This window comes from Lissotriton helveticus, chromosome 6 (genome assembly GCF_964261635.1).
Source record: "Lissotriton helveticus chromosome 6, aLisHel1.1, whole genome shotgun sequence".
NCBI lineage: Eukaryota > Metazoa > Chordata > Amphibia > Caudata > Salamandridae > Lissotriton > Lissotriton helveticus.
The window spans coordinates 1,232,104,359-1,232,123,796 of record NC_136067.1 but is presented as its reverse complement, the minus strand read 5'-3'; positions in this window follow the sequence as shown (position 1 = coordinate 1,232,123,796).

Genomic DNA, 19,438 nt, shown 5'->3' with positions numbered 1-19,438 from the left:
ATAGCGACAGCCCGGGTCCCACAGAAAGAAATCTTCAAAGTACTTAATGAATTGAAAAATGTTAAAGAACAGAAAACGGAGTTCTCCCAGGAAGACTGTCAGAACTTCCAGGATTTTTTTATAAGTAAAATCGAGGATCTTCAGGGTGAAATATCTCGGACCCCAATTTTTGACTGTCCATCTTGTATTCTGCCAGTTACCCCTGATGTACACCAATCCCTTAACACATTCCTCTTGATTACTAAGGAGATGTTCCCCAGTTTGGTGGAGAGAGTAAACTCAGGCTCTCAGGTAGATCCGTGCCCCCTAGTGTCTTCAAACTTGCTATTTCGGGATGTGAAGAGGATGTTCTTACCCTCCTAAATAAGTCGCTGGAAATGGGACAGGTTCCAACGTCTTTCAAAGAAGCTCGGTTGATTCCGCTTCTAAAAAAACCTGGGGCCGATGCTAAAAATTTAAAGAATTACAGGCCCATCTCCCAACTACCCTTTCTAGCCAAAGTAATTGAGCAGCATGTTTTGACACATCTGTCGAAACACCTGGAGACCAACGACCTACTAGAGCAAAATCAAGCTGGCTTTCGCAAACATCACAGTACGGAGCTGGTGATGGTGTCCATTTTGGATGAACTACGATGCAGAGCTGACAAGAAGATCCCCGGGGCCCTGGTGCTCTTAGATCTCTCCACCGCGTTTGATACGGTGTGTCATAATCTACTGTTGAAACGTTTGAGAGATCTGGGCATCGGGGGGACCGCGTTAGGCTGGCTAACTTCATTCCTGCAGGGAAGATCGCAGAGAGTCCAGCTGTCAGACTCTGTATCTACTGCAGCAGCCATAACCTGTGGAGTTCCGCAGGGTTCAGCTCTCTCACCGCTCCTTTTTCATATATACCTTCAGCCACTGATTTTTGCTCTTAACCACATGGACTGTCAGATTTACAACTACGCCGCCGACACTCAGATTATCACACAAATTGAGGATACATCTGGAGCCCAGGCTAGGTTGCATAACATCTTAAAGTTCACAAGCAACTGGATGTCCACCAACTCCTTAAAAATCAACCCAGAGAAGACCGAAGTGTTGCCCATCACCAGCTCGGGTAACCCGTGGAACGATCGCTTCTGGCCAAAGGAGTTGGGCAGGACCCCGGCACCAGCTGCGGTGGTGAAAAGCCTGGGCATCCACATTGATGGTAATCTTTCCATGAAAAATCAGGTGTCGTCGGTGGTGGGTACGTGTGTTGGCCTCCTTAGGCAGTCGCGCAAAATCTCGCAGATGCTGTCCTTTTCTACCCTAAGAACTGTGGTGTCTGCAACAATTCTAGGCCGTCTCGACTACGGAAATTCTCTTTATGTAGGACTCCCCCAGCAACAACTTTCAAGACTGCAAATTGTGATGAATGATGCAGCGAGACTGATTTTTGGAAAGTCTAGAAGAGCACATGCCTCTCCTCTCCTATGCCAACTACATTGGCTTCCAATTAGGCAGAGGATTTTATTCAAAGGTATGTGCATTGCGCATAAGGCAGTCTATGGCAATGCTCCCAGTTATATTAAAGCTAGGCTGGTACAATATTTTCCAAAAAGAACTTTGCGCTCATCCGAGGATTCGCTTTTGATCTGCCCTCGCTATCGCATGGCTACCTGTGGTGGACATGCCTTCTCAACTACTTTTCCGGCAGCTTGGAATAAATTACCTCTCTGCCTACGGAAAGAACCGAATCTATTGCCTTTTAGGCGAAAGCTAAAAAGCGATCCTCTTCCGAGAAGCTTGGGGCTTGATCTAATTTGGGTACCTATCCTTTTGTACGGATCAGTCTTCACACTACAAGCGCTTAGAGACCTACTGGTGATAATTGCGCTATATAAATTGAATAAATTAATAAAAATAAATAAATGGTGATACGTTATGCCAATTTTACAGTTCTAGGTGACTTCAACCTACACCTAGAAATGGAGAATTGTCCAAACACAAGAAATTTCAGGGAAATTACTAACTCCCTTGGTCTAAAAATTCACAATAAAGGTCCCACCCACCAAGCTGGACATAGCCTAGACGGGTTATGCTCCAATGCTACTAACATAGTAACACCTCCCCCGTCCACCCTTGTCTGGACTGACCACAAACTGGTGCCTTTTAATATATACTATGAAAACGGACCCATAATAGGGCATGATATCACCACCCCGCCTGTCCGCAACTGGAAAAATCTGCTAGCTAGCCCCAACCTACTACAGTTAGCGGAATCTACTAAACCCACCCTTACAAATGATCCAGATACAGACAATAATCTGTTTAATAAGTGGATGCTATTGATAGCTAACACGCTAGCACCATGGAAGAAGTGCAAGAAAACTAAACGTAAGTCAGCTCCCTGGTTCACACCCCAACTAAAAACAATGAAAGATAATTGTAGGACCCTAGAGAAAATATGGAGGAAGCACTACAAAACAGAAGACTTGAAATCTTTTAGATTAGGATTAAATTCCTACCATCTACATATAAAGGTGGAAAAAAGAAGAACTATACGCACCTAATTGAAAGGGCAGATGACAACCAAAAGTCTATTTTTAAAATAGTCAAATCCTTCACCCACTCAGCTAGCTTAGACTCTGAAATACCCCCCTCACAAGAACTTTGTAATGACATCGAAGAGTACTTTGAAAATAAAATCAGTGAGTTAAAAAACAATTTCTCTGATTGGATAGCCCAAGACCCCCCAGCCCAAAACCCAGGTCCTACAATAGAACTCAAATGTTTAAAAAAAATTAGTTTAGATGAATCTAAGAAGGCTATTCTTTCATGTAAATCAGGGTCCCCCTTCGATCCCTGCTCGCCAAAGATTCTCCACGCACTAATTGAGACTGTGAACCCGATCATAAATCAAATTATTAACTCTACCTTTGAAACAGCAAAAATCCCTGATCTGTGGAAAATAGCCGCGGTCAAACCTCTCCAAAAAAAGAAACTATCTGACCCCACCACACTTTCCAACCTTAGACCCATTTCCCTTCTCCCATGTCTAAGTAAAATAGCGGAAAAATTGGTGAACACTCAATTGAACGAGTTCTTGGAAAACTCCAATTGCCTCCACCCCAAGCAATCAGGCTTCAGAGCAGGGCATTCAACAGAATCAGCACTGCTCCACACCACAGACACCCTGAAATGGGCACTAGATCAAGGCAAGGAGGCGGTGCTGATTCTGTTGAACCTCTCTGCGGCCTTTGATACGGTCTCCCACAACATTCTGATAAACAGACTGAAGCAAATTGGTTTAAACGACAAAGCCCACGAATGGTTAACCGCATTTCTTAGAAACAGGAACCAGGTCGTCACTTTGGGTAGATACAAGTCCACAGGGAAACAACTGTCCTCAGGCGTCCCACAGGGATCTTCCCTGAGTCCGACCCTTTTTAACTTATACATGTCCCCTCTGCTCACTCTGATTGACTCCTTCGATATTGAAGCAATTGAAGCAATCAGCTACGCAGACGACACCCAATTGATTCTGACCCTGGATAAAAACTCCACGCGGCGGAAGAAAGATTCCATCACTGCCTCACCTCAGTCATGAAATGGATGGAGTCAAACCATCTCAGGTGTAACAGCTCCAAGACAGAGATTATGCTGTTTGGGAAAGCTAACAACTTCAACCCAACCCTATGGTGGCCAATTAACTCAGATCCACCGCCCGCCACAGTGGACACAGCCAAAAATTTAGGTTTTAAATTCGACCCTTCGCTGTCCTTTCACAAACAGGCACTCACAGTCGCAGGTACTTGCTTTCAAACAATAAGAATGTTGAGGAAATTCTTTTATCTGCTTCCCCTGCACGCTAGGAAAACTGTCGCAGTGTCCCTAATTTTGTCTCGCCTTGACTATGGCAATGGGCTATATGCTGGAACAAAAAAATGGTGATACAACGACTACAAGTGATTCAAAATGCCGCTGCCAGGCTGGTACTGGGACTCCCCAAACGGTCATCCTCGACCGATGCCCTAAAAACCCTCCACTGGCTACCAATCCATAAAAGGATCTTGTTTAAGATCCTAACCATCACCTATAAAGCCACTATTGGAAGTGGGCCACAATATCTGAGAAATCACCTTAGACCCTACAAAACTAAACGAACTCTGCGGTCTTCCAACCAGAACTTGCTCACCAGTCCCCATTTCAAAATGAAAACCCGAGGGGGAAAACCCTGGCTACACTGGGAGCTAAAGCATGGAATTTCCTGCCCACCCAACTAAGACACACTAACAACGAGTCCATGTTTAGAAAGTTATTAAAAACTTGGATCTTTAGCACTTCAGACCAGGAAATCCTAGCACTCATCTGATCCCCCTGCAACCATCCTTTTCTGCACCCTTTCCCCCCCCCGTTTCTCCCCTCACTCTTCTGTCATCTAGTGCCAAGATGCTCCTTGGAGTGAACGCTGCGCTTTATAAAAACTAGTTTCATTCATTCACAGCATTCGGGTTGGTCTCGAGGAATATACTACTGTCATCCATGATGTCTTTCTGAGATAGACTCCCGAGAGGATAGGAGTCGAGAGGAGGGGAAAAGAGGAAAGAACCAGCTGGTGGGAAGAAGAGGGGAGCAGCAGAGAGAAAGCAATGGTTATACACGAAAAGATGGGAAGAATAGGCGGAGGTAAGTTGGTACACCACGATGCGGCAGAACAGTTCAGGTCGGGTGTGGCGTGCTATTTAGGATATACCGGGCACCCGGGAACTATGGAAAGGTATGAAGAGCATGGATGGTTCACGGAGGTTTATGGGTTTTAAAGTAGATATCCAGTGAGTTCCAAAGTTTCCTTTGTGAGGGACGCCCTGGGAAGTGTTATAGAGTGGTCTTATCTGCTCCTCGGAGGTTAATCACCCAGTTTAACCAGCATGCATAACTTGCCTTTTTGGTGTCTTTCCAATTGTTTAGGACGACCTTCACAGCCGCCGTGAGAAGAAGGTCTAGAAGGGCCCTGTCCACTTCAGGGATTTGGGTTTCCTTCGCAAAGCCGAAAACAAGATAGGGAAGTTCTTTGGTTGGTGTGATATTAAATACTTTGTGGATGAAGTCAAAAACCCTATCCCAAAAGGATGAGACGCAGTCGCATTGGAGAATGAGATGGTCTAGATCCCCTTCCGCATGCTTGCAGTTCCAGCAAAATGCGTCAGGGCAGAGTTTATGTGCGTATAGGCGAGCTGGCGTCCAGAAGACTCTATGCATGAGCCAGAACTTGGCTTGTGATAATGTAGGGCTAATTTTATGGCTCATGCAAGATCTCCGCACCATGGACCACTCCAGCTCAGAGATGGAGAATGAGGCGATTGATGACCAGAACTGCGTTGATTTGATATTAAATTTGGAGGACTGCGGGCTCAGTAGTTTGTACATCCTAGAGACCTGGTGACCAATTCGATTTAAGGAGGAGAGGAATGTCGGAAGAGTTGGTTGGGTGGACGTTAATCCTGCTTTTGTAATGGCTGTTTTCACATTAAGGAATATGTAGAAGTCGGAATTATCAATCCCCAAGTTCGATTGGATTCTTGTAAAGGGTAGCCGTTATCGTAAAGCTGGTGGGGGAAAAAAATTCCCTTTTTAATCCAGGCTGGGTTGAACAGTGGTTTACCTTTGTATGTGATTGTAGGGTTTCTCCAGATTGCTTCCCATCTAGATCTTCTTATCAACGTGTCCAGCATTTTATCTATTCTAAGTATAGCTATTTTGGTGGTGATAAATATGGGTTTCGAACAGGGGATCTGGTTCGCCTTCATTGATAGGACCGAGATGGGAGGGATGCCATCCAGGAGAGCTTTTTCAATGTCTAGCCACACCGGTGAGTAGTCCACTGGGGGGGACAGCCAATAGGACCCTTGTTTCGCTAAAAAGGCTATTTGATATCTCTCAAAGTCTGGCAGATTGACTCCGCCAATGGATTTATCTAATCTCAATTTCCGAAGACTGATATGTGCTTTTTTTCCTTTCCAGATGAAGTTGTTAATAGTTTTATCTAATTTATTGTGAAACTCTTGGGACAACATCAAGGAGAGCATGGTGATTAGATAATTTACTAGCGGTGTAATCTCATCCTGATCGTCTCTAACCTGCCCCACCAAGTGATGAAGCGGGGTGACCAGCCGTCTAGGTGCGTTTTTATTTTTTCGAGAGGAAGGTTTTCGTTGTGCGGTAGGGTCTTGATAATAGAACTGCCAAATTCTATTCCTAAATACTTGATGTAGTTTTTTTGCCAGACTAAACCTGATGTGCCTAATGAATCCTTATTGGTGAAGATGTTGAGAGGTTTCACTTCCGATTTATCACGGTTCAGTTTGTAGCCTGAATGTTTAGAGTAGGATTCTATAGAGTTCATCAGTGAGGCTATAGAGGTATCAGGTCTCTCAGTGACTATCAATATATCGTCTGCGTAAACAGCAATTTTTACATTCCTATCGCCGAAGGCAATGCCACTAATATCGATGTTTTGTTGTATGTCGCGTAGGAGAGGTTCCAACGCCAGAAGAAATAGAGCGGGAGATAAGGGACAACCCTGTCTAGTTCCTTGTTCAAGAAGGAATGGCTCAGATAGCGAACTGTTAATGGCAATCCTCGCCGAAGGGGAGACGTATAATGCCATGACGATATCAATAAATGTGTCGCCCATATTAAATATGTGCATGCATTGGCGCAGAAAGGGCCACGACACCCTATCAAACGCCTTTTCCGCGTCCAGGGTGATTGCTACTGCGGGGGCATTTGAGATTTTCGACTTCTCGAGCACATGACATAGGAGTCTTGTGTTGTCATTAGATAGACGTTTTTTTAGGAACCCCACCTGTGAGTTATTGATTAAGGACGGTAAGACGGTGTTTAATCTGCATGCTAGGATCTTTGCGTAAATTTTGCAGTCCAAATTTATGAGGGATATCGGTCTGTAATTCTTAGGAAGTAGTGGGTCCTTCCCATCTTTAGGTATCACTATAATTGTTGCCTCACTCATCGTGGAGGTGATTCTGTTTGATTGTGAGAAGGATTGAAACAGTTTGAGGAGTCGTGGGTTAAGTTGTTCCTCAAAGGTCTTATAGAAACTGGCAGTGAAGCCGTCAGGCCCCGGAGCTTTAATATTCATTAGTGTTTTGACGGCGGAAGAAATTTCGGTCAGTGTCAAAGGGGCCCCTAATTTGGCTTTGTCGGTCTCGGATAAACGTGGGAGTTGAATTGAGTTTAGATATTTATTGCACTCCTCTGTATTGAATAGGTTGTTGTTCTTATAAAGGTTCTCATAGAAGGATTGGAATGTGCGAAGAATGTCTTTCTGTTTGGTTTGGGTGGTATTGGATTGGTCTCTAATAGATGTTATATGGAATTGCTTCCTTTTGTGTTTAAGATAGGAAGCCAGAAGTTTCCCTGCTTTGTTACCTTCACAAAGTCTTAAGGCCTTGAATTTATTAATCCATACTCCAGCACGTTTACTGAGGACGGCGTTGTATTTATATTTCAAATTAGTCAAGCGGTCAATGATTACCTTATTGTTCAAATCAAGGGAGTGTTGTGTCTCTAGTTGTTTGATTGTTTTTTCTAGAGTCTAGTTCGGAGTTGAATTCTTTGTTCATACGAGCCCTGATACCTATCAATGTACCCCTTAATGTGGCCTTAAACGCGTCCCAAACTAAGGCGGGATCTGTTTCTGGCTGCGAGTTTATCTGAAAATATTCGCGTATGGACAGTTCTATGCTTTTCTTGTTCTCTGGTACCAACAATATCTCTTCGTTAAAGCGCCATCGCCTCGGGGGGATAAGTGAATGTGAGCCCGCCAGTTTCATATGGATACATGCATGGTCCGACACCAATATGGGGGCTATATCAGTTTCGTCGATCAGATGTGTATGTGAGTCAGATATCAATAAGTAATCTATTCTCTAATAAGAATTGTGCGGGGGGGAATAGAAAGTATAGTCACGACCATCCGGATGTTGGAGGCGCCACGAATCATGTAGGTGGAATTTAGCACACAGTCGTTTCAGTGCTTCATGAGAGCGGGGGGTGGTACACACTCTTGGATTGTCTATCTAGCAAGGGATCTAGTGGTAGATTAAGATCCCCACCAACCACCAGTAGCTCATCTTGCGGAATATTTTCAAGTTCTTTTGATACATATGCCCAGAATTCAGGGAGGTCTGTATTAGGGCCATAAATATTTGCCACATAGATATGGTCTTCGTCTCTTTGTAGGTGTGCAATGCTTAGTCTACCCTTGGAATCTACCGAATGTGATACCAGGGCTAAGTTTGATTTTTTAGCAACCAGGGTGATCACCCCTCTTTTCTTTTGAGTCGCAGGGGAACAGAGTGTAAGTGAGATCCAGTGTTGTTTAAGATTATCAGCGTCAGTCTGAGATAATTTGGTTTCCTGCAAGAGAATTATATCCCCTTTGGTTTTGGCCAGATAATCCCCCAAAAAATTTCGCTTGACCGGGTGATTAAGCCCCTTGACGTTTAGCGAGACTATATGCAGAGAGGCTGCTAAACTCTTATCTGTAGCCATGGACGTGGGTTAAGTTCAATGTGGTAGGGAGTCTCCCCGACATCTGAGTGAATGTGGCCTTAGTGGTGAGATTCGCTTTCACTCTCATAGGTTGGTTGTTTTTGATATATAACCCAATAAATGGTGATGCAAGCAGAAGGTGAACCCTGAATATGAGGCACACATCGTGGTGAAAGACAGATGAGAAAGGGTGGGAGAAGAAGGAAAGGGAAGGAAAGAGAAAAGAGAATAGGAAAAATGTAGCACATAGCAGAGGTAATCCTGAAACATCCGTATTTACTACCCCATAACCCCTAAGTCTAAGTAAAATAGCGGAAAAATTGGTGAACACTCAATTGAACGAGTTCTTGGAAAACTCCAATTGCCTCCACCCCAAGCAATCAGGCTTCAGAGCAGGGCATTCAACAGAATCAGCACTGCTCCACACCACAGACACCCTGAAATGGGCACTAGATCAAGGCAAGGAGGCGGTGCTGATTCTGTTGGACCTCTCTGCGGCCTTTGATACGGTCTCCCATAACATTCTGATAAACAGACTGAAGCAAATTGGTTTAAACGGCAAAGCCCACGAATGGTTAACCGCATTTCTTAGAAACAGGAACCAGGTCGTCACTTTGGGTAGATACAAGTTCACAGGGAAACAACTGTCCTCAGGCGTCCCACAGGGATCTTCCCTGAGTCCGACCCTTTTTAACTTATACATGTCCCCTCTGCTCACTCTGATTGACTCCTTCGATATTGAAGCAATCAGCTACGCAGACGACACCCAATTGATTCTGACCCTGGATAAAAACTCCACCGCGGCGGAAGAAAGATTCCATCACTGCCTCACCTCAGTCATGAAATGGATGGAGTCAAACCATCTCAGGTGTAACAGCTCCAAGACAGAGATTATGCTGTTTGGGAAAGCTAACAACTTCAACCCAACCCTATGGTGGCCAATTAACTCAGATCCACCGCTCGCCACAGTGGACACAGCCAAAAATTTAGGTTTTAAATTCGACCCTTCGCTGTCCTTTCACAAACAGGCACTCACAGTCGCAGGTACTTGCTTTCAAACAATAAGAATGTTGAGGAAATTCTTTGATCTGCTTCCCCTGCACGCTAGGAAAACTGTCGCAGTGGCCCTAATTTTGTCTCGCCTTGACTATGGCAATGGGCTATATGCTGGAACGAAAAAAAATGGTGATAAAACGACTACAAGTGATTCAAAATGCCGCTGCCAGGCTGGTACTGGGACTCCCCAAACGGTCATCCTCGACCGATGCCCTAAAAACTCTCCACTGGCTACCAATCCATAAAAGGATCTTATTTAAGATCCTAACCATCACCTATAAAGCCACTATTGGAAGTGGGCCACAATATCTGAGAAATCAGCTTAGACCCTACAAAACTAAACGAACTCTGCGGTCTTCCAACCAGAACTTGCTCACCAGTCCCCATTTCAAAATGAAAACCCGAGGGGGAAAACCCTGGCTACACTGGGAGCTAAAGCTTGGAATTTCCTGCCCACCCAACTAAGACACACTAACAACGAGTCCATGTTTAGAAAGTTATTAAAAACTTGGATCTTTAGCACTTCAGACCAGGAAATCCTAGCACTCATCTGATCCCCCTGCAACCATCCTTTTCTGCACCCTTTTCCCCCCCGTTTCTCCCCTCACTCTTCTGTCATCTAGCGCCAAGATGCTCCTTGGAGTGAACGCTGCGCTTTATAAAAACTAGTTTCATTCATTCACAGCATTCGGGTTGGTCTCGAGGAATATACTACTGTCATCCATGATGTCTTTCTGAGATAGACTCCCGAGAGGATAGGAGTCGAGAGGAGGGGAAAAGAGGAAAGAACCAGCTGGTGGGAAGAAGAGGGGAGCAGCAGAGAGAAAGCAATGGTTATACACGAGAAGATGGGAAGAATAGGCGGAGGTAAGTTGGTACACCACGATGCGGCAGAACAGTTCAGGTCGGGGGTGGCGTGCTATTTAGGATATACCGGGCACCCGGGAACTATGGAAAGGTATGAAGAGCATGGATGATTCACGGAGGTTTATGGGTTTTAAAGTAGATATCCAGTGAGTTCCAAAGTTTCCTTTGTGAGGGACGCCCTGGGAAGTGTTGTAGAGTGGTCTTATCTGCTCCTCGGAGGTTAATCACCCAGTTTAACCAGCATGCATAACTTGCCTTTTTGGTGTCTTTCCAATTGTTTAGGACGACCTTCACAGCCGCCGTGAGAAGAAGGTCTAGAAGGGCCCTGTCCACTTCAGGGATTTGGGTTTCCTTCGCAAAGCCGAAAACAAGATAGGGAAGTTCTTTGGTTGGTGTGATATTAAATACTTTGTGGATGAAGTCAAAAACCCTATCCCAAAAGGATGAGACGCAGTCGCATTGGAGAATGAGATGGTCTAGATCCCCTTCCGCATGCTTGCAGTTCCAGCAAAATGCGTCAGGGCAGAGTTTATGTGCGTATAGGCGAGCTGGCGTCCAGAAGACTCTATGCATGAGCCAGAACTTGGCTTGTGATAATGTAGGGCTAATTTTATGGCTCATGCAAGATCTCCGCGCCATGGACCACTCCAGCTCAGAGATGGAGAATGAGGCGATTGATGACCAGAACTGCGTTGATTTGATATTAAATTTGGAGGACTGCGGGCTCAGTAGTTTGTACATCCTAGAGACCTGGTGACCAATTCGATTTAAGGAGGAGAGGAATGTCGGAAGAGTTGGTTGGGTGGACGTTAATCCCGCTTTTGTAATGGCTGTTTTCACATTAAGGAATATGTAGAAGTCGGAATTATCAATCCCAAAGTTCGATTGGATTCTTGTAAAGGGTAGCCGTTATCGTAAAGCTGGTGGGGGAAAAATATTCCCTTTTTAATCCAGGCTGGGTTGAACAGTGGTTTACCTTTGTATGTGATTGTGGGGTTTCTCCAGATCGCTTCTCATCTAGATCTTCTTATCAACGTGTCCAGCATTTTATCTATTCTAAGTATAGCTATTTTGGTGTTGATAAATATGGGTTTCGAACAGGGGATCTGGTTCACCTTCATTGAAAGGACCGAGATGGGAGGGATGCCATCCAGGAGAGCTTTTTCAATGTCTAGCCACACCGGTGAGTAGTCCACTGGGGGGGACAGCCAATAGGATCCTTGTTTCGCTAAAAAGGCTATTTGATATCTCTTAAAGTCTGGCAGATTGACTCCACCAATGGATTTATCTAATCTCAATTTCCGAAGACTGATACGTGCTTTTTTTCCTTTCCAGATGAAGTTGTTAATAGTTTTATCTAATTTATTGTGAAACTCTTGGGACAACATCAAGGAGAGCATGGTGATTAGATAATTTACTAGCGGTGTAATCATCATCCTGATCGTCTCTAACCTGCCCCACCAAGTGATGAAGCGGGGTGACCAGCCGTCTAGGTGCGTTTTTATTTTTTCGAGAGGAAGGTTTTCGTTGTGCGGTAGGGTCTTGATAATAGAACTGCCAAATTCTATTCCTAAATACTTGATGTAGTTTTTTTGCCAGACTAAACCTGATGTGCCTAATGAATCCTTATTGGTGAAGATGTTGAGAGGTTTCACTTCCGATTTATCACGGTTCAGTTTGTAGCCTGAATGTTTAGAGTAGGATTCTATAGAGTTCATCAGTGCGGCTATAGAGGTATCAGGTCTCTCAGTGACTATCAATATATCGTCTGCATAAACAGCAATTTTTACATTCCTATCGCCGAAGGCAATGCCACTAATATCGATGTTTTGTTGTATGTCGCGTAGGAGAGGTTCCAACGCCAGAAGAAATAGAGCGGGAGATAAGGGACAACCCTGTCTAGTTCCTTGTTCAAGAAGGAATGGCTCAGATAGCGAACTGTTAATGGCAATCCTCGCCGAAGGGGAGACGTATAATGCCATGACGATATCAATAAATGTGTCGCCCATATTAAATATGTGCATGCATTGGCGCAGAAAGGGCCATGACACCCTATCAAACGCCTTTTCCGCGTCCAGGGTGATTGCTACTGCGGGGGCATTTGAGATTTTCGACTTCTCGAGCACATGACATAGGAGTCTTGTGTTATTTACAACAAGGGGTGGTGATGGACAGAGTCTCTGAATTAAGCAGAGTACTCTCACCCAGTCAAGAGATCAGGGCTAGATCCAACACCGTTTTTTAGCTCATTGCACCATCCCAGTTTCAGAACCTGGCTGTATGCAAATTAGTCTGTCCCTGGCCCAGTGCATCATGGGAACAGGGCAGACCAGACTACAAAAGCCAATTCTTACACTGGGAAGGAAACAAGCTTCCGGGGACCGGTTTCTGCCATTTCAGGCGTCTTCGGCCCGGCTTGCTTGAATCCTGATGGTGCAATGAGCAAGGGACTCACATCTGAGTATACCCTTCCACGCTTAGGGTGGACAAAATTATTTACAACAAGGGGAGGAGTCTTGTGTTGTCATTAGATAGACGGTTTTTTAGGAACCCCACCTGTGAGTTATTGATTAAGGACGGTAAGACGGTGTTTAATCTGCATGCTAGGATCTTTGCGTAAATTTTGCAGTCCAAATTTATGAGGGATATCGGTCTGTAATTCTTAGGAAGTAGTGGGTCCTTCCCATCTTTAGGTATCACTATAATTGTTGCCTCACTCATCGTGGAGGTGATTCTGTTTGATTGTGAGAAGGATTGAAACAGTTTGAGGAGTCGTGTGTTAAGTTGTTTCTCAAAGGTCTTATAGAAACTGGCAGTGAAGCCGTCAGGCCCCGGAGCTTTATTATTCATTAGTGTTTTGACAGCGGAAGAAATTTCGGTCAGTGTCAAAGGGGCCCCTAATTTGGCTTTGTCGGTCTCGGATAAACGTGGGAGTTGAATTGAGTTTAGATATTTATTGCACTCCTCTGTATTGAATAGGTTGTTGTTCTTATAAAGGTTCTCATAGAAGGATTAGAATGTGCGAAGAATGTCTTTCTGTTTGGTTTGGGTGGTATTGGATTGGTCTCTAATAGATGTTATATGGAATTGCTTCCTTTTGTGTTTAAGATAGGAAGCCAGAAGTTTCCCTGCTTTGTTACCTTCACAAAGTCTTAAGGCCTTGAATTTATTAATCCATACTCCAGCACGTTTACTGAGGACGGCGTTGTATTTATATTTCAAATTAGTCAAGCGGTCAATGATTGCCTTATTGTTCAAATCAAGGGAGTGTTGTGTCTCTAGTTGTTTGATTGTTTTTTCTAGAGTCTAGTTCGGAGTTTAATTCTTTGTTCATACGAGCCCTGATACCTATCAATGTACCCCTTAATGTGGCCTTAAACGCGTCCCAAACTAAGGCGGGATCTGTTTCTGGCTGCGAGTTTATCTGAAAATATTCACGTATGGACAGTTCTATGCTTTTCTTGTTCTCTGGTACCAACAATATCTCTTCGTTAAAGCGCCATCGCCTCGGGGGGATAAGTGAATGTGAGCCCGCCAGTTTCATATGGATACATCCATGGTCCGACACCAATATGGGGGCTATATCAGTTTCGTCGATCAGATGTGTATGTGAGTCAGATATCAATAAGTAATCTATTCTCTAATAAGAATTGTGCGGGGGGAATAGAAAGTATAGTCACGACCATCCGGATGTTGGAGGCGCCACGAATCATGTAGGTGGAATTTAGCACACAGTTGTTTCAGTGCGACATGAGAGCGGGGGGTGGTACACACTCTTGGATTGTCTATCTAGCAAGGGATCTAGTGGTAGATTAAGATCCCCACCAACCACCAGTAGCTCATCTTGCGGAATATTTTCAAGTTCTTTTGATACATATGCCCAGAATTCAGGGAGGTCTGTATTAGGGCCATAAATATTTGCCACATAGATATGGTCTTCGTCTCTTTGTAGGTGTGCAATGCTTAGTCTACCCTCGGAATCTACCGAATGTGATACCAGGGCTAAGTTTGATTTTTTAGCAACCAGGGTGATCACCCCTCTTTTCTTTTGAGTCGCAGGGGAACAGAGTGTAAGTGAGATCCAGTGTTGTTTAAGATTATCAGCGTCAGTCTGAGATAATTTGGTTTCCTGCAAGAGAATTATATCCCCTTTGGTTTTGGCCAGATAATCCCCCCAAAAATTTCGCTTGACCGGGTGATTAAGCCCCTTGACGTTTAGCGAGACTATATGCAGAGAGGCTGCTAAACTCTTATCTGTAGCCATGGACGTGGGTTAAGTTCAATGTGGTAGGGAGTCTCCCCGACATCTTCGTGAATGTGGCCTTAGTGGTGAGATTCGCTTTCACTCTCATAGGTTAGTTGTTTTTGATATATAACCCAATAAATGGTGATGCAAGCAGAAGGTGAACCCTGAATATGAGGCACACATCGTGGTGAAAGACAGATGAGAAAAGGTGGGAGAAGAAGGAAAGGGAAGGAAAGAGAAAAGAGAATAGGAAAAATGTAGCACATAGCAGAGGTAATCCTGAAACATCCGTATTTACTACCCCATAACCCGCCAACCCCCCCAACTTACCCAGCTTCCCACCAGGCCTCCCTATGCCCCCCCAACCCCCTCTTGAACCCCCCCACCCCTCCCTCCCTCCCTGAAACTCGAACTGAAGGGCTGCGACGGCAGTGCTGTCTACGGTCGCACAGGGACATATGTAATAAAACGGTAGGTGAAACATCATGTGATAACATTTTGATTCTGATAGCTTTGGTAACATTGTGAGAAGAAGCAACATTCAACATACAACATACATACATTCAACTTAGAACATTAAACTCGCCGAGGGATAATCGACGTAACCTCTTAAGTAAGAACCCCTCTTTTTTACAGATAACACTTAGAAATATTGCGAGAAGAGGAGTCTTCTACATGCTAACAATTCTTCTACCTGCAAACAATTTAGCGCAATTAGGTTGCCGAGGAATAAGCAAAGCGACCAATTAGCCGAGGAACCTTGAGCATGTTGTGGGATTGCTCCACGTCAAGTGAGCTAACAGTGGCGACTAGCACTCTCTAGACCTCTCTAGAACCAATAGACAGTGAGAAGCACATGTCAGTTGAGTCAGTCAAGCAATGCAATGTAATGCAATGTTGGATCCCTCCTTACACGGCGCAAGATCCTTTTAAGACATACTGAAATCTGACTTGCATCATAATGCAGAGTTCATTCGCCGATGCTGTCAAGTCTCTGAAAGGCAGTGAGAGTCTCAAGCCCGGATGATAATACCGGAATGGTAGTCCGCTTGGATTAAACTGTAAGGGGGCAGAGTCATTCACATTCACATTTTACAGATCAGCACCTGGACATACCTGTCAGAAAGATCGTGGATGAAGTTAATCTAGTGTCAATCCTGACTGCCTTTTTCGTGAGCGTCTGTTTTTCTTTTATTGGACTGGCCACTAGACGTGTCCATTTCTTGTTGTGGTTTGTCACTCAGGTAGCATGACAAATCTAGTGGATTAGTGAAGAAATGAGAACAACCCTGGTCATTGATCCTGAATTTCGCTGGGCCTGCAAATGAAAACTGGATATCTTTCGCCCGTAGTTTCTCTCGAAGAGACAGGAAGCCTTTCCTTGTTTCCACCGTTTCCCTGGAGTAATCCTGGGTAAATGTGATTCGGTTACCTTCCCATGTGATATGGTGGGTTTTTCTGGCATACTGTAGGATGGCTTCTGCATGCTGGTATCTAAGTGGCTTGCATATGAGAGGTCGAGGGCCTCTCGACGAGCGTTGTGGGAAGGTCGGCACTCTATGGGCTCTATCCAATTCCAGCCCATGTTGGAACTTTATTCCCGTAACCGCTGGTATCCATGCTTCCAGAAATGATATACAAGAATCAGCATCTTTTTCTGAATTTTCTGGGACCCCAAAGATTCGCACATTACCCCTCCTGTTGCGATCTTCAAATTCTGAGACTTGGCGTCTGAGGTCGCTGGTGGCAGTTTGGAGATATTGTGTGATTTTAGCGCTGTTTGTGGACCTGTCTTCTACATCACTAATTCTTTGCTCTGCTTCGTCGAGGCGGAGAGATAAGGAGTTCATGTCTGCTCTGATCGCGGTTAATTCAAGTTGTATCGCGTCGGTGTTACTTTTCGTTAACTTGGCTAAGTCGTGCAAGTCGGCCAACTTCTTCAGAATCATGTCTAAAGTCCCAGCAACCTCACCCCTGTTCTTAATAGGCGAGTCTGAGATGGAAGTTTCTGGTCGCACTTTCTTAGTGTTTTTGGAGTCTCTATCCGCCATTATCGGTGCTTGTAGGTACACTGTAGTTAGGAAGGTCTTGATCAAGCTGCAGCCGGCTGCAGAATCGGGCTTGCCCTCAGTGGCTGGAGATCTTCTATTGGCAGCCTTGCGCTTCACAGCACACAGTGTTCACTAGTGTTCAATAGTCAGGGGTTCGTACTTTCAGCTGGATGTATGTAGAGCACTTAGTACACACCCTTAGTGCCAAGTAGACGGAGCAATTGTAGTAGGTGACCGGGCTGCAGGTAATAGCGAAAGTCTTCCGTAAAGCTGTGCTATTGCATCAGAACATAGCGTGTCGGTTTAGGCTGGCTGGCTTCATCAATAGTAATGTCCGTCTCGTGACTTGATGTGACCTTGAATAGGCAGCCGTTAGCTCTCCGGTAGCGGCAGGGTATCAACGAGACAAGACTCACATGTGTAGCTGGGCTGCCATCAGATTACATGCACGGGCACCTGAGCTTTATGGGACACTCTGTCGTGTATTTCTATAGGTTCTGAATCAGTCCCCCTATTCCTGACCCTATTCTGGTTAAACTAACTATCAAGTTAACTAACAGTCAGCCCATGAGGCAAGAAACCCCCCATGATGCAGATACCGTTATCTGACGCAGTCACACTACGGCACAGGAACGTGTTATCTGATTAGGTCATAACGCTTGAGATCTAATTAGACAAGCGACATTCCTCCAGCCCCTGATAAGGCATACGACGTTCTCATAACAAATCAAACCTATGACAACCTGGAAAATCCGTGCGGCCATTGTTTTGATTTCACAGAGAACTTTTGCAAAAGAATGTGCTAACGAGCAAGTCGTATGACATCTTTATTGACGTACCTATGTCCATCCTTACGTCAATCTCGGCACCTTTAAGGTATAAATATTGCCGACCTTGCCCTATGCAAACACACGCGTGGTGACAAGACGGAGCAGCCATACTTGCCGAAGCCGAGAGCAGAAGCAGACCCCGCTGGCAGCAGCCCCGCCTTCCTGACGCGCTGAGAGACGCGCTGCTATCTCAAGCCGAGAGACCCAGCACCGGCGCTTTCGGGCAGCCCTCGCAGGCAGCCTGGAATATCGAGAGCAGAGAAAGAGATACCATTCCTCATTCATCCTAACTTCCAGGTACAGAACTGAATAACCCCTCACAGAGAATTCTTTAGTTATTCACTTGGCAAAAACAAACTTAACTTAAACTGTAACTTTCTATTCCCGCCCACGCATTAGACTTAGGTCAGGTACACGGGGTAGGCGTATTTAGAAACACCAGTTGAGTACGTTTAGTCAAATGTATATGTGTATGTAAATATATTTTAATCATTTTAAACATCATATGGCTCAGAAACCATATCAATGTTTTTACAGTATTATTTTATACTATTGCTTCTAATGTATGCACTTTACTTAACTATAAGTATTGCAATAATATCGATCCATTTCTCTTGTACGAGAAAAGAGACTGATCAATAAATAACATCTTTTATTGAACACGCCCGTCTCTTCCTTTTCTCTACCTTCTGATGAGACTAAGAATGCACGTACTGACTGAGTATAATAATTGCCTTGTGCTCACACGACTCTTGAGATTGACTCTTGATTAGGGGAGAGCAAAGTTGTCATGTTCTATGGTTGTCAGAAACTAAATCCCTTCTTGTCTAATCAGGGGAGTTAATCCCTTCCTTGAACATTCGAGAAAGTTTCTAGCGAACTCTGAGCTTAGCTGGCAAACCCAAAAATTAAGTCTAGCATCGACAGTAGTAGACCTAGTTAACGTCTGGCCTAGGCCTTTACTGCTGTAGGTACTATTCCAATGCGCAGAGCCTATTGGGAAGATAGGAGCTACACTACATGGCGCCCAACGCGTTTGGAAAGGGCGATAAAACTAACGTAAGACATTTAGAGTAACTCAGTCGTGCTTTCTCACTCAGACCCCTTTTCCCGAATACTCCAAAGACGTCTGGAGTGGGTGAAAGGTTATATCCTCCAAAACCTCGCAGGAGGGAACTCCTATGTATGGTTCTTGGTCAAGTCAACGTTGAAGGATAAAACAGTTCCGAAATATTGTGCATCTTATCTTTGTTCCATAAAGAAACCTGATCTGCAAACAAACATAATACCATCCTGTCTGTAAAATGGCAGAGAGTGATGATGAAAGAGAGGCAGTTAGATTAGCAACTGAACTCGCAGATGCTGATGCTACCATGCAAGCAGCAGACGCGGATATAATACTCATTCCGGTCATTAAAAGGAGATCTATAACCTTAAAACTTATAGAAAATGGACTGACACCTAGAGGTGGCACAGTCATATTCGTAATTGAGGCACACGAATATCGGCAGACAGAGGTATACTATTCATGGATACATTTTCCAACAGCAAATGCTGTAACAAAGTACTTCCACTATTACAAAGTAGAGGAACCTCCTGAAACGTACACTCCTTTCGAGGAGGTGGAAGTACCACTCAAATTCCAAGAGCATTTGCTCTTATTTGATGGCGCCCTAAAACATAACAATCACATTACAAGGCTCGGTCCTTTAGGAAGACCAGGAGCAACGTGGCCGGTCTTAGCCGGATACACACCGCATCCAGACATCGATAGAATGCCTGCAGCAGAGCTGTTAATACAGCTAAAACAACTACTAAAAATTCATAGACAATTAGTTCAGTATG